The sequence below is a fragment of the Dipodomys merriami genome, unplaced genomic scaffold (assembly GCF_024711535.1).
Source record: "Dipodomys merriami isolate MVZ:Mamm:240054 unplaced genomic scaffold, mDipMer1.0.p SCAF_1, whole genome shotgun sequence".
In the NCBI taxonomy this organism is placed as follows: domain Eukaryota; kingdom Metazoa; phylum Chordata; class Mammalia; order Rodentia; family Heteromyidae; genus Dipodomys; species Dipodomys merriami.
In genome coordinates, this window is record NW_027202270.1 from 34,607,786 (window position 1) to 34,620,940 (window position 13,155).

Consider the following 13,155-nt stretch of genomic DNA (forward strand, 5'->3'; position numbering starts at 1 on the left):
TTTGCACATTGCCACAATTCCATGGACTTTGTTTAGTGTAACACGGAATAATCAAGTCCAATTTAACCTTCTATGGGACATAAGAGCCTATTCTTATGCATGGCAGAGAGTCTTTATTGTCATAAATATCATGTGTGAGTTTTAGGCTCTTCTACAAGAAAGTTTTGGTAAAAGTAAGGATGGAGGTGGCACACTACTAGTCATTAATTTCAAAGTGATGGCTCCCTAGTTGTTTGGTTTATATTACAGTAAAATTCATGCTGTCCACATTTGAAACTGTCTAAAATTGTCATAGATTTCACCATCTACTTTCAATGAAAACTTCCCTATTATCATTCAGAGAAATAAATTAAAACAGTCCCCAGGCCTAGAATATATCTGCCTCTCTAATTATAACCCTCAGTGGAAGTTTTATTGGTACCAGTCACACCACAACAGATTTCATTGCTATTCAAATTACAACTCCCTTTAAATAATACACAAGATGCAGAAATAATAGTTTTTATTTTTTAATGTAGAAGATACTCGCAAGTCAGGAGCAATTAAAGAGAGTAGACATTTAAAATCTTCCAGAACAGGGCTGGGAAGGTGGCTCAGTGGTAGAGTGCTTGCCTTGCATGCATGAGGCCCTGGGTTCAATTCCTCAGCACCACATAAGCAGAAAAAAAAAAGCCAGAAGTGGCAATGTGGCTCAGGTGGTAGAGTGCTAGCCTTGAGCTGAAGGACTGAGGGACGGCACCCAGGCCCAGAGTTCAGGCCCCACAATTGGACCAAAAAATAAAATAAAATAAAATAAAATCTTCCAGAACATATCATAGAACATTCAAAGGCAAGAGAAATTGGCATGCATCACCAGAATACAAAATAACAAAATTGAGTCCGAATGATCATTAGATTTTAAGGCTTTCTCTCACAGTTTAGCAGTAATATGATGATAATTAGTTCTATTGGTGACATATAACATGGATGAGGCATGAAGGTCTGAGGCACAGCCTTCTGGTCTTTGGTGAAATGAGGAACATAGGATATTTCCAAAACTCCTTCCTGTTCTTAGTGATATTTACACAACAGCAGGGTTTTTGTTGTTGATATTTTCTTCTCTTCACTTTTTTCCTACTTCTTTATGTAAACTGTATTGTTGATTTTTATTTTGCAACCTCACCCATATGTTACAGAGTATCAAGGCAGATTCATGATGAAGGTAGAAAAAAATAACCATAAAACTCCAGACATAGAATTTAACAGAAAGACCGATGAGATTTTTATTGCCTTTCTTTTGAAGAGACTAAAGTCCAGTTAGATCTTTTGGGTTATGCTACTATTAATCTTGTTTGGAAGTTTAAAAAAGAGAAAAGAGGGAATATTTACATTTTGATATTTTTTATGGTTTGGTAGAGGCTCTAAGCATCACAAACACCTTTTTGTGGTGTGCTGAAGATGGAACTCAGGGCCTCATTCATTTTCTAGGTAAACGCTCTGTGACTGAGCTATACCCTCAACCTTACTAGTGCTATTTAAAAGACATTCAAGTGTTTGAAGAATTTTCCATGCCAGGCACTCATATCTACAGGGTCTCCACAGTCGGTCAGATCTCACTATGACAATCAGAATTACCCTTGCAACTCTTCAATTCAGATGCAGAATCTCACAAGATCTGGTCCTATAAGGTGAGAGCAGATGCATCCAGGTATCAGAAATAGCTCTAACAGGATTTCAGTACTGTGTCTTACAGTTCTGTACTTGGCAGCAGCTGTGCTATCACTGAGAGACTAGCCCTATAGTTTGGTAAAGTTATTGTTCCCAATTCTTTAGCATCAGGTCTTATTTACTGTCTCTGCATGATATTCTGTGCAATATCTAATCTTTCTAATGAATTACTTTTCTGCTTAACTTAGGTCTGTGAATGTGATCCTAAGAGCACAGAGCATAAGGTAAAAGTTTATGACCCAATAGTTTATTTTTGTGTCCTTTTACAGTTAGTATGGTTACAATTTTATAACTTACTTTAAAAGGAGACTACAAAATGTTGACAGTGTTTTTACTTATATTGTAAAGCTACAATAATGTTTTTTTCTAATTTCTGGTCAAAATTTTTCAAATTATTCTTTGTTTCTTTCATGTTAGATGTATGTTTTCAAGATTTTTTTTTTTTTGGTCAGTTGTGGGGCTTGAATTCTGGGCTTGGGCGCTGTCCCTCAGCTCTTCAGCTCAAGGCAAGTGCTCTACCACTGAGCCACAGCGACACTTCGGGTTTTCGAGTGGTTTATTGGAGATACAAGTCTCATAGACTTTCCTGCCCAGGCTGGCTTTGAACCGTGATCTTCAGATCTCAGCCTGCTGAGTAGCTAGGATTACAGGTGTGCCACCGGCACCCAGCTATTTTCAAGATATTTTTAAATGTTAAAATAAAAGGAAAGGAAGTCTTGGAAATCTGGGAGAAAAAAGAAAAGCATAACACAATAACCCATTGTAGTTATTAACAGAGGAAGCAGCATCATGCAATTTCCCAGCACAAATAAGAAAATGAAAAATTAATAGAGAGATGGATGGATAGCACAGATAAATGAACACGTGTGTGATTGATAAGTAGTATTCTAATAGTGGGATTTGTTTTTTCTTTTTTTTATTTTAATACTTTTTTATTGTAAAAATACTGTACAGAGGGGTTACAGTTACATGAACAAGTTAATGAGTACATTTCTTATCAAGCATTGTTGCCTCCTCCTTTGTTTTTCCCCTACCATCCCTTCCCTCCCACCTCCACAACTACACTCCCCACCCCCCTACTCCCCCACCCACCCTCACACCCCCACCCTCCCCTAAATTGTAAAGTTCATTTTCAACATATTGTCTTGATCCATTGTTACAATGGGTCAACCTGTATCCCTATTTAAGGATTTGTTTTAAAATTAACTTGTCTGGATGAGATACTTGTTCAGAGACAGACATCCCCCAACTATCGATGTCTTTCTCTTCTTCCCCCTATCTCTCCCTCCCTCTCATTTTCTCCTTCTCTCTCTCTCTCTTTTCTCTCTTTGTCACTTCCTCGCTCTCATTTCACTCTCTCCCTTTCTTTCTCTCCCTCTTTCCTCCCACTCTCTTCTCTTACTTCTCTCCCAGTGAGGTCACTGGATTCCCCATTACTTGTAGCCTCTAGGCATTTTCCCCACCCACATATTGCAACCGCACACATAAGGCCACCACCCAACTAATGGCTCATCCCCATGGAGGTGTTCAACAATGATCCCTCAGATTAAAGTCCTCTTTAAAGGAGTTCAAGCTTCAGTGACTTTCAAAGCCTGAACATGATGCTGTGCTATTGCCTTCTCCTTGTGCCCTGGTTACTAATCTGAGACTAATATCAACTAATCTGTGCCAATATCCACTCTGGATGTTTTTTTGAAGAGAAAGCATTGCTCGAGATATTATTGTATTGAAATTTTTAAACATTCTAAAAACATTAAAGTATTTTTAAATAAATATATCAAACTAAGCAAGCAATGAGTACGGAGGTTTATAGACCCTAATATATCATGAATAAATAAAAAAATTAATGAACTCTTTTCAGTCATGTGGTACTGCAGTTTTGGTTTTGTTGTTGCTGTTGTTATTTCTCAAGAGAAGCAAGCAAGGTCATATGATGTTTTTTAGCCCCAAAATCTTTGAATAGGGTCCACTCAATAAAATTTCATTTAAAATCAAACTTACTTGTAGAATCAGTTAAGCATTCTATGGATTAACATTGGAGTAATATCAGATAAGAAAGCTTACTGGCCTATAATTTTAAGACCTTTCTGTGCTTTGAACAGATATCAAACAATAGTCTATTTAAAGGTGATTCAAGTGATGATCCAAAATAAAATACAATAACTGCTACCTCTGGAAGAAAGACTTTTAAATGCTGTCCTTTTCTAGGACATAGAACTCAAAAAAAGAAACACAAAGTTAATTTTATAAAACATGACCTAATCCATTGTAAAACTCTTTTGAACAGAAAATCTGGAACTAAAAGAAAGAGGCAGAGAGGGAAGGAAAGAGAAAGAGTGTCAGGAGGAAGGAAGGAAGGAAGGAAGGAAGGAAGGAAGGAAGGAAGGAAGGAAGGAAGGAAGGAAGGAAGGAAGGAAGGAAGGAAGGAAGGGAGGGAGGGAGGGAGGGAGGGAGGGAGAAAGGGAGGGAGGGAGGAAAGGAAGGGAAGGGGAGGGAAGGAAGGGAAGGAAGACAGGCTGAAGAAATGTGGCCTAAGCAATTACTCAAATAAAATACAAAACCATTACTCAATACATCCTTACAAAATGACTTCAGAATTGGTTCAGTGGTATATACTTGTAACCCTAGGACTCAGAGTCTAAAGCAGCAAGAGTAAGAGTTAGAGGCAAACCTTGGCTTTGTTGAATTTTTTTTGGGGGGGAGGAATGCTTCAGAGTATAGAGAGGTACATGAAGCCCTAATCTTAAATATTTAGTGAAATATGGAAAGTTTAATATTAAATAACAAATAGTTTCTACCTTTAAAGTACGTTACACTCTATTAGAAAAAGACAGACAGTCAAATTACACTACACAGTATATCTGTATAGAGTGAAGGTTCCCAGGCTCTGCTATCAGTCCATTCCTGAAAAAGGAAAGACTCCAGAGGATGAGGATCTTCTAGTGCTCATGAACTGGCCACTTTGAAGCTGGTCCTCTAAATTAAGTCCTGCAACTATAACAATGTCATGAACCACGATTCACTTTCCTGCTGCCTAAATTTCCTGAACCATCCACATCTAACCATAGCCCTGGCTGACTGTGAAGTAGCTCATCTACTTATACTTTACACACAAAGGGAGGAGCCACAATGAAATAAGTGAGTCTGCATTTGAGTTAATTAAAAGAAATTCAGATGTATATGCTGAAACCATTTACGGTGAAAGTCAAATGTGACTCTCATAGCTAAAGGCAAAATGAAACAAATATTACTTACTCATTGTGTTGGTCAGACTTTTACTGCTGTGACTAATACCTGAAAGAGGGAGAAAGTGTAAGAAAAGAAAGCTTTACCTCCGCTCAGACTTTCGGGAATTTCAGTCCATTATAGTGTGGAGGCCATGATGGAGCAGAGTGGCTCACATCATGGCAGCCAGGAAGCAGAGGAGGAGGAAGGAAGGGAAAGAGGGAGGGGGGAGAAAATGCCCATTAATGACTTTCTTCTTTCTTCCCCCTTTCTTCCATCTCTGCCCCCAGCCTATTGGATGGTGTTGCCCAAATTCAGGGTAAGCTTCCTACTGCTAATTAATCCTCCCTGGAAATGTCCTCACAGACACAGTCTGAAGTGTGCTCAACTCCTAGCATTTCTCAACCCAATCAAGCTAAAGATCAAGATTAACCATCATGAGTGAACAAATGCAGCAGTGAAATTCACAAGACACTACGATGAAAATGAACTATATGACATGTGGGTGGGGATGGGAGGGAATAGCTGGGAGAAATACAGGGAAGGGGTGATATTATTCAAATAGAAATGTACTCATTAGCTGGGCACTCATGCCTCTAATCCTAGCTACTTAGGAGGCTGCGAACTGAGGATCATGGTTCAAAGCCAGCACAGACAGCAAAGTCCATGAGACTCTTATCTCCAATAAAACACCAGAAAACTGGAAGTGGTCCTTTGGCTTAAGTAGTAGAGCGCTAGCTTTGAGCTGAAGAGCTGAGGGACAGACAGCACCCAGGCCCAGAGTTCAAGGCGCATGACCGACAAAAAAAAAAGCAAAGAAAGAAAGAAAGGAAGAAAGAAAGGAAGGAAGGAAGGAAGGAAGGAAGGAAGGAAGGAAGGAAGGAAGGAAGGGAAGAAGGAAAGAAAGAAAGAAAGAAAGAAAGAAAGAAAGAAAGAAAGAAAGAAAGAAAGAAAGAAAGAAAGAAAGAAAGGAAGGAAGGAAGGAAGGAAGGAAGGAAGGAAGGAAGGAAGGAAGGAAGGAAGGAAGGAAGAAAGAAAGAAAAAGGTACTCATTACCTGTTTTACATAACTGAAACCCTTCTGTACATCACATTTATAATAAAAAATTTTTAAATTAACGATCATACTCACTGAAGCTTCCAGTTCTCTTTAGCTTTCATGTTGCAGTCTGCCCTACTTTTAAAAAAGTACTCATTCCGAGAGTAACGGAAGAGATGACATTGCCCAAAAAGAAATGTACTCTTTGCCCAAACTATGTAACTGTAACCCTTCTGAACATCACCATTACAATAACAATGAAAAATTCTAATTCCTCCTTCTTTCAACTCTACACTTTGCAAGAAACTTTCACCTAATAAACGGGAGATAATGCCATTCCAATATCCACTCTTCTCCCTCAAGAAATGTATTTTTCCCCACAAATCAATAAAAAGGTCCTGACTCCCAACAGGAGATTGACTGCAAAGGGTGCTTTGGGGATGATGAAATATTCTACATCAGAAGTATAATACTTAGTGTGCAAATATTAATTTTCTAAAACTCACCAAATAGTATCAAATGTTGCTTTATGCAAGTCATACCATAATAATGGTTGTTCTATCAATATATGCCTTATATATTGGTGTTTATTCTAATCTAATAGAACATTATTCTTTATTTTCTGGCACCATTCCATTCTTCTGAAAATTTTCCAAACACCTGTCCCTTGCCTTCAACACAGACACACATTACAAAGGCATGGTTTCTATAGAAACTACCCTGCCACCATTGATTGGCCCGGGGGTAGGCAGCTGACTCAAACTGGGTCAATGTGTCCTTTTCCTAAAAATTGACTTTACCTCTTTGTAATGTTTAAACCTTTAATACATTAGGTTTGGAAGCTATGAGTGGCACTGTGGTCCAGAAGAGTGAGAGCAACACAGTTTGCTAAGAGAAAAACACAGATTCAGATAAGCCAAGTGGTACTGAGACTAATTGGGGGAAAAAATCCTCTTTTTTTCTCTACTGTTATTGTTGCTTGGATTGGCTTTTTTGTTTTGCTATTGTTTTTCTTTTGCCTTTTAGGGGGTGGCAAGTAAAGGCACAGAAATAGATGGAAGAAGTATGAACAAATGTAGTCATGGCACACACTATGTGGAAAAATGAGCAATGTAACTTATGGGCAGGGACTGGAGGAGAAAACTAGGGGAAAGTGAAGGAAGGGGTGACATTTTCTATAAAGAATTAAACAGATTACCTGACTAGAAAATGGTAACTGTACAACATCTTAATAATAACATTAAATTATGTTTTAAGAAAAAAAATCCTCACTTTTTTTCCTAGAAATATCTTGAATGCCAGTCTTTTGAACACATATTCCTTTTTGTACCTCAAAATCTTTCCTCCCTTAAACCGTACTACATTCTGGGTGGGAGTGTAAACTTGTTCAACTACTTTGGAAAGTAGTGTGGAGGTTCCTCAAAAGACTCCACATAGAGCTGCCCTATGACCCAGCAATCCCACTTTGGGGCATTTACCCAAATGATCACAAACAAGGCCATACTAAAGCAACCAGCACAACTATGTTTATTGCAGCTTTATTTAGCATAGCTAAGATATGGAACCAACCAAATGCCCCTCAGTAGATGAAGGGATCAAGAAAATGTGGTATATATACACAATGGAATTCTATGCCTCCATCAGAAAGAATGACATTGCCCCATTTGTTAAGAAATGGGAAGACTTCGAGAAAATTATATTAAGTGAAGTAAGCCAGGCCCAAAGAAACATAGGTCCCATGGTTTCTCTTATTTGCAATAACTAGTATATGTTTGTGACAAGCACACAAGGTCAGATAAGTTGATGTTAGATGAAAAGAACCCCAAGATAAGGACTCAAATGTGTTTTTCTTTCTTGCTATTGTTTTTAACATATGTATAAGATATTTCTTAGTTGCTTTGTATATCCCTCCCCCACGGTATAACCCCTGTTTCCACTGTATTTGATGTTGGTATAATTTGTGGAGTGGAAGGGAAAAAAACAACCCATTTAAATAGGGATACAGGTGGACCCATTGCAACAATGAATGTACAAGTTGTTATGTCGAAAAACGAACTTTACAACTTTGGCAGGGGTGGGGGTAGGGGAGGGGGGGTGGAAAGGGATAGGAAGGGGAAACAAAGGAGGAGGCAATAATGCTTGATAAGAAATGTACTCATTACCTTGCCCATGTAATTGTAATCCCTCTGTACAGTATTTTCACAATAAAAATAAAAATAAAATAATAAAAAATCTTTCCTCCCTTAAAAAAAAAAAGGCTGGGCATTTACACAAATGATCACAAACAAGACCACACTAAAGCTACCAGCACAACTATGTTTATTGCAGTATTATTTACCACAGCTAAGATATGGAACCAACCCAGATTTCCCTCAGTAGGTGAATGGACCAAGAAAATGCGGTATATATGTACACAATGGAATTCTATGCCTCCATCAGGAAGAATGGCACTGCCCCATTTGTTAGGAAATGGAAAGACTTGCAGAAATTTATATTAAGGGAAGTAAGCCAGGCCCAAAGAACATAGGTCCCATGATTTCTCTTATTTGCAATAACTATTATATGTCTGGGACAAGCAGGAAAGGTCAGATAAGATGATGTTAAGCGAAATGAACCCCAAGATAGGGACACAGTGGTTTCTTCTTTCTTGCTGTTGTTTTTATAAGTATTTATAAGGTACTATGTGATTTGTTTTGCTGCTTTGTATGTCTCTGCTGCATGGTATAACCCCTGTTTTCACTGTATTTGATGTTGGTATAATTTGGGGAAGGGGAAGAAAAAAAAGAAAATGTTTAAATAAGGATACAAGTTGACCCATTGCAACAATGAGCTGTACAAGACACTATGTTGAAAAACGAACTTTAGGCAGGGAGGGGAGGAGTGGGAGGGTGGGGATGTGGGGAGTGTAGTTGAGGAGGTGGAGGGGAAGGATGGTAGGGGAAAAACAAAGGAAGAGGCAACAATGCTTGATAAGAAATTTACTCATAACCTTGCTCATATAACTGTAACCCCTCTGTACAATATTTTCACAATAAAAAAACTTATTTTTAAAAAAAGGCATCTCTTAAGTTTATGCTTAATTTGGTTTGTGCCTCAGGCAGCCCGCTGTGTCCTAGTTAGTACCTCACCTGAGCAAGTGTTTTGGAAATGTTGTGCTACAGTTGTTCTCCAAAACTGGCTTAAATGCCATGCATAGAATAGTCAAAATAAACACACTGACAATGAAACATTTCATTGGTCATTGCATAATAAAATACATCCTTGATATATTTTACATGAGTCCCTCCAAATGTATAGTTGAATAATCAAGCTGGCACTTAGATGTTGCAACTAACCTTCTCAATGTATCAGAGCTGCTATGAACAAAGTCGGATTTTTATGCATCTTTTATTACCATTTTATTACCATTTTCATAGTATCATATTCATATTCCCATAGTTTTATTTCCATCCATGCACATAACATACTATGATCAAGTTCCCCTTCCCCTCTATTATTCTTTTTTTTTTTTTTTTAGGAATTTTTTTTTTTTTGGTCCGGTCGTGGGGCCTGAACTCTGGGCCTGGGCGCTGTCCCTCAGCTCTTCAGCTCAAGGCTAGCGTTCTACCACTTTTTTTGGGGGGGGAGGGGTCCAGTCATGGGGCTTGTACTCTGGGCCTGGGCGCTGTCCCTCAGCTCTTCAGCTCAAGGCTAGTGCTCTACCACTTGAGCCACAGCGCCACTTCCAGCTTTTTTCTTTTTGCTTATGTGGTGCTGAGGAATTGAACCCAGGGCCTCAGGCATACAAGGCAAGCGCTCTACCACTGAGCCTACTTCCCAGCCCATAGCGCTCTACCACTTCAGCCACAGCGCCACTTCCGGCTTTTTTCCTATGTGGTGCTGAGGAATCGAACTCAGGGCCTCAGGCATGCAAGGCAAGCACTCTACCACTGAGCCACCTTCCCAGCCCGCTATTATTCTTTCTTTTTGTTAATATATGTTTTTATTGTAAAAATACTGTACATACAATCCCTTCACTTCCCCCCTCCCCAATTTCTCCTCCTCCTTCCCAAGTTATAAAGTAGGATCCTTTTCAACATAGTGTCTTGTACATCTCATTGTTACAATGGGTCAACGTGTATTTTTATCTCAGCATTTTGTTATTTCTCTTCCCTTCCCCAAATTAGAAAAGTATATATATTAAGATGCAGGGAACTGAAATCAAATACAGTGAAAAGCGGTTATACCATGGGGGAAGAACATACAAAAGAAACAAAAACATCACATGGTACATTATAAATACGTTAGAAACAATAGCAAGAAAGAAAAAACCACTTGTGACCCTGTCTTGGGGTTCATTTCACTTAACATCATCTTATCTGGTCATATGTATATAGATTTTGACCTTTTCTGCTTGTCCTATTCTTATAATAGTTATTGCAAATAAGGGAAACCATGGGACCTTTGTTTCTTTGGGCCTGGCTTACTTCACTTAATATAATTTTTTCCAAGTCTTTCCATTTCCTAACAAATGAGGCAATGTCATTCTTTCTGATGGACACATAGAATTCTAGTGTGTGTGTGTGTGTGTGTGTGTGTGTGTGTGTGTGTGTGTGTGTGTGTGTGTGTGTGTGTGTGTACACACACCACATTTTCTTGATCCATTCACCAACTGAGGGGCATCTGAGTTAGTTCCAAATCTTAGCTATGGCAAATAATGCTGCAATAAACATACTTGTGCTGGTGGCTTTAGTATAGACTTGTTTGTGATTGTTGAGGTAAATGCCCAAAAGTGGGATTGCTGGCTCATAGGGGAGCTCTATGTAGAGTCTTTTGAGGAACCTCCATACTGCTTTCTAAAGTGACTGAACAAGTTTACACTCCCACCAACAATGCAGTAGGATTCCCTTTTGGCCCCATCCCCTCCAGCATCTGTTGTTATTAGATTTCTTGATTATAACCATTCTAACTGGGGTGAGACAGAATCTCAATGTTGTTTTGATGTGCATTTCTTTAAATTTTTTGTTTTGTTTTCCCAGTAGCAAGCTGTTTTTCAAATAGGTTTTTAACTGTAAAAATAGTGTAGAGAGCCGGGAGCAGGTGGTTCACACCTGTAATCCTAGCTACTCAGGAGGCTGAGATCTGAGGATCACGGTTCGAAGCCAGCCCAGCCAAGAAAGTCTGAGAAACCCTTATCTCCAATAAACCACTTGAAAACTGGAAGTGGCGCTGTAGCTCAAGTGGTAGAGCACTAGCCTTGAGCTGAAGAGCTGAGGGACAGCACCCAAGCCCAGAGTTCAAGCCCCACAACTGACAAAAAAAAAAAAAGTGTAGAGAGGTGTTATACTCACATGAGTAAGGTAATGAGTACATTTCCTATAGAGCATTATTATCTCCTCCTATGATTTTCCTCTACCATCGCTTCCCTCCCCACCTCCTCAACTCCTCCCTCCTTTCCCCCCACAAGTTTTAAAGCTTGTTTTCAACATAGTGTCTTATATATCTCATGGTTATAATGGGTCAGCCTGTATCCTTATTTCAACTTTTTGTTATTTCCCTTCCCTTCCCCAAATTAGAAAAGTGTATATACAAGATGCTGGGCACTGGAATCAAAAATAAAATTCCTAAAAGTTAACTTAACAAGTGAAGGACATCTATAATGAAAACCTTAAAAACCTGAAAAAGGAAATCAAAACAGAACTTAGGACGTGGAAAAACCACCCATGCTCCTGGATTGGAAGGATCAACATCGTGAAAATGGTAATACCTCCCAAAGCTATCGACAAATTCAATGTGATACCTGTCAATATTCCAACCTCATTCTTCAAGGAAATAGAAGTAATCCAAAAATTCATATGGAACAATAAAAAACCCCAAATAGCAAAAATGATCCTTAACAGAAAGAATAGTGGAGGAATATCAATACCAAATTTCAAAATCTACTAAAAGCCATAGTAAGCAAAACAGCTTAGTACTGGTACAAGAACAGACTTGAGGACTAATGGAATAGAATTGAAAACCCAGAAATAAAGTCACAGACCTGTAGCCATCTAATCTTCGAGAAGGAAGCTAAAAAAAATAGAATTGATGAAAGAGAGCCTCTTCAGTAATGGTGCTGGCAAAATAGGTTAATCACCTGTTGAAAACTAAAGCTATATCCTTATATATCAACCTGCACCAGAATCAACTCCAATGCATCAAAGACCTCGAAGTCAAAGCAGACACCCTGAAAATATTACAGGAAGGAATAGGAGAAACCCTAGGTCTTCTTGGCACAGGCCAAAATTTTCTTAATAGAGACCCAGAAACACAACAAATCAAAGAAAGATTGGACAAATGGGATTGCATGAAACTGCAGAGCTTCTACATGGCAAAGGACATAGCTAGCAAGATCAATAGAAAGCCCACAGATTGAGAGATCTTTACGAGCCATAAAATGGACAAGGGTGTCACATCAAGGGTTTATTTGAGTTTCTAAAAGCTTCTTGTATCTGAATAGGCCTATCTTTCTGCATGTTTGGGAAGTTCTCTGCAAGGATCCTGTTAAATAAATTTTCTAGACCTTTAACTTCTGTTTCTATGCCCTCCTCTACACCCATCTTCTAAATGTTGAATAGATCTATCATATTTCTTGGGTTTGTTTTGAATACTTGTCTGTTCTTTTTCTATAATGTCTAGGCTGCCTTTAATCCCAGAGAGTCTATCTTCTGCATGGTCTAACCTACTGTCAAGACTTTCTCCTTTTTTTTAATTTCCTTTCCTTCTAATTGGTCATATGTGTTGGCTTCAAATTCTTTGCTGGAGCTTTCTTTTAGATTTTGTATGGACTTCTTTACCTCCTTAATTTGGTTTTCAGTGTTCATTCTGCAATCCCTTAGTTGATTGGCTATAGTTTCATTAGACTCCCTTTCCTTCTGTTCGGCTTCATTCAACATTTCCTTTGTGGCCTCCATGGATTCCTCCAGCTTTCTGTGTGTGGATTCCATGTGCCTCTATTAATCTTTGTTTAGTCTCATCCCCTCATGCAATTCCTCTATTAATGTTTCTTGTTTTTGTTTTTGTTTTGGTCACTTATGGGGCCTGAACTCTGGGCCTGGGTGCTGTCCCTCAGCTCTTCACCTTAAGGCTAGCGTTTTACCACTTGAGCCACAGCGCCACTTCCAGCTTTTTCTGCTTATGTGGTGCTGAGGAATTGAACCCAGGGTC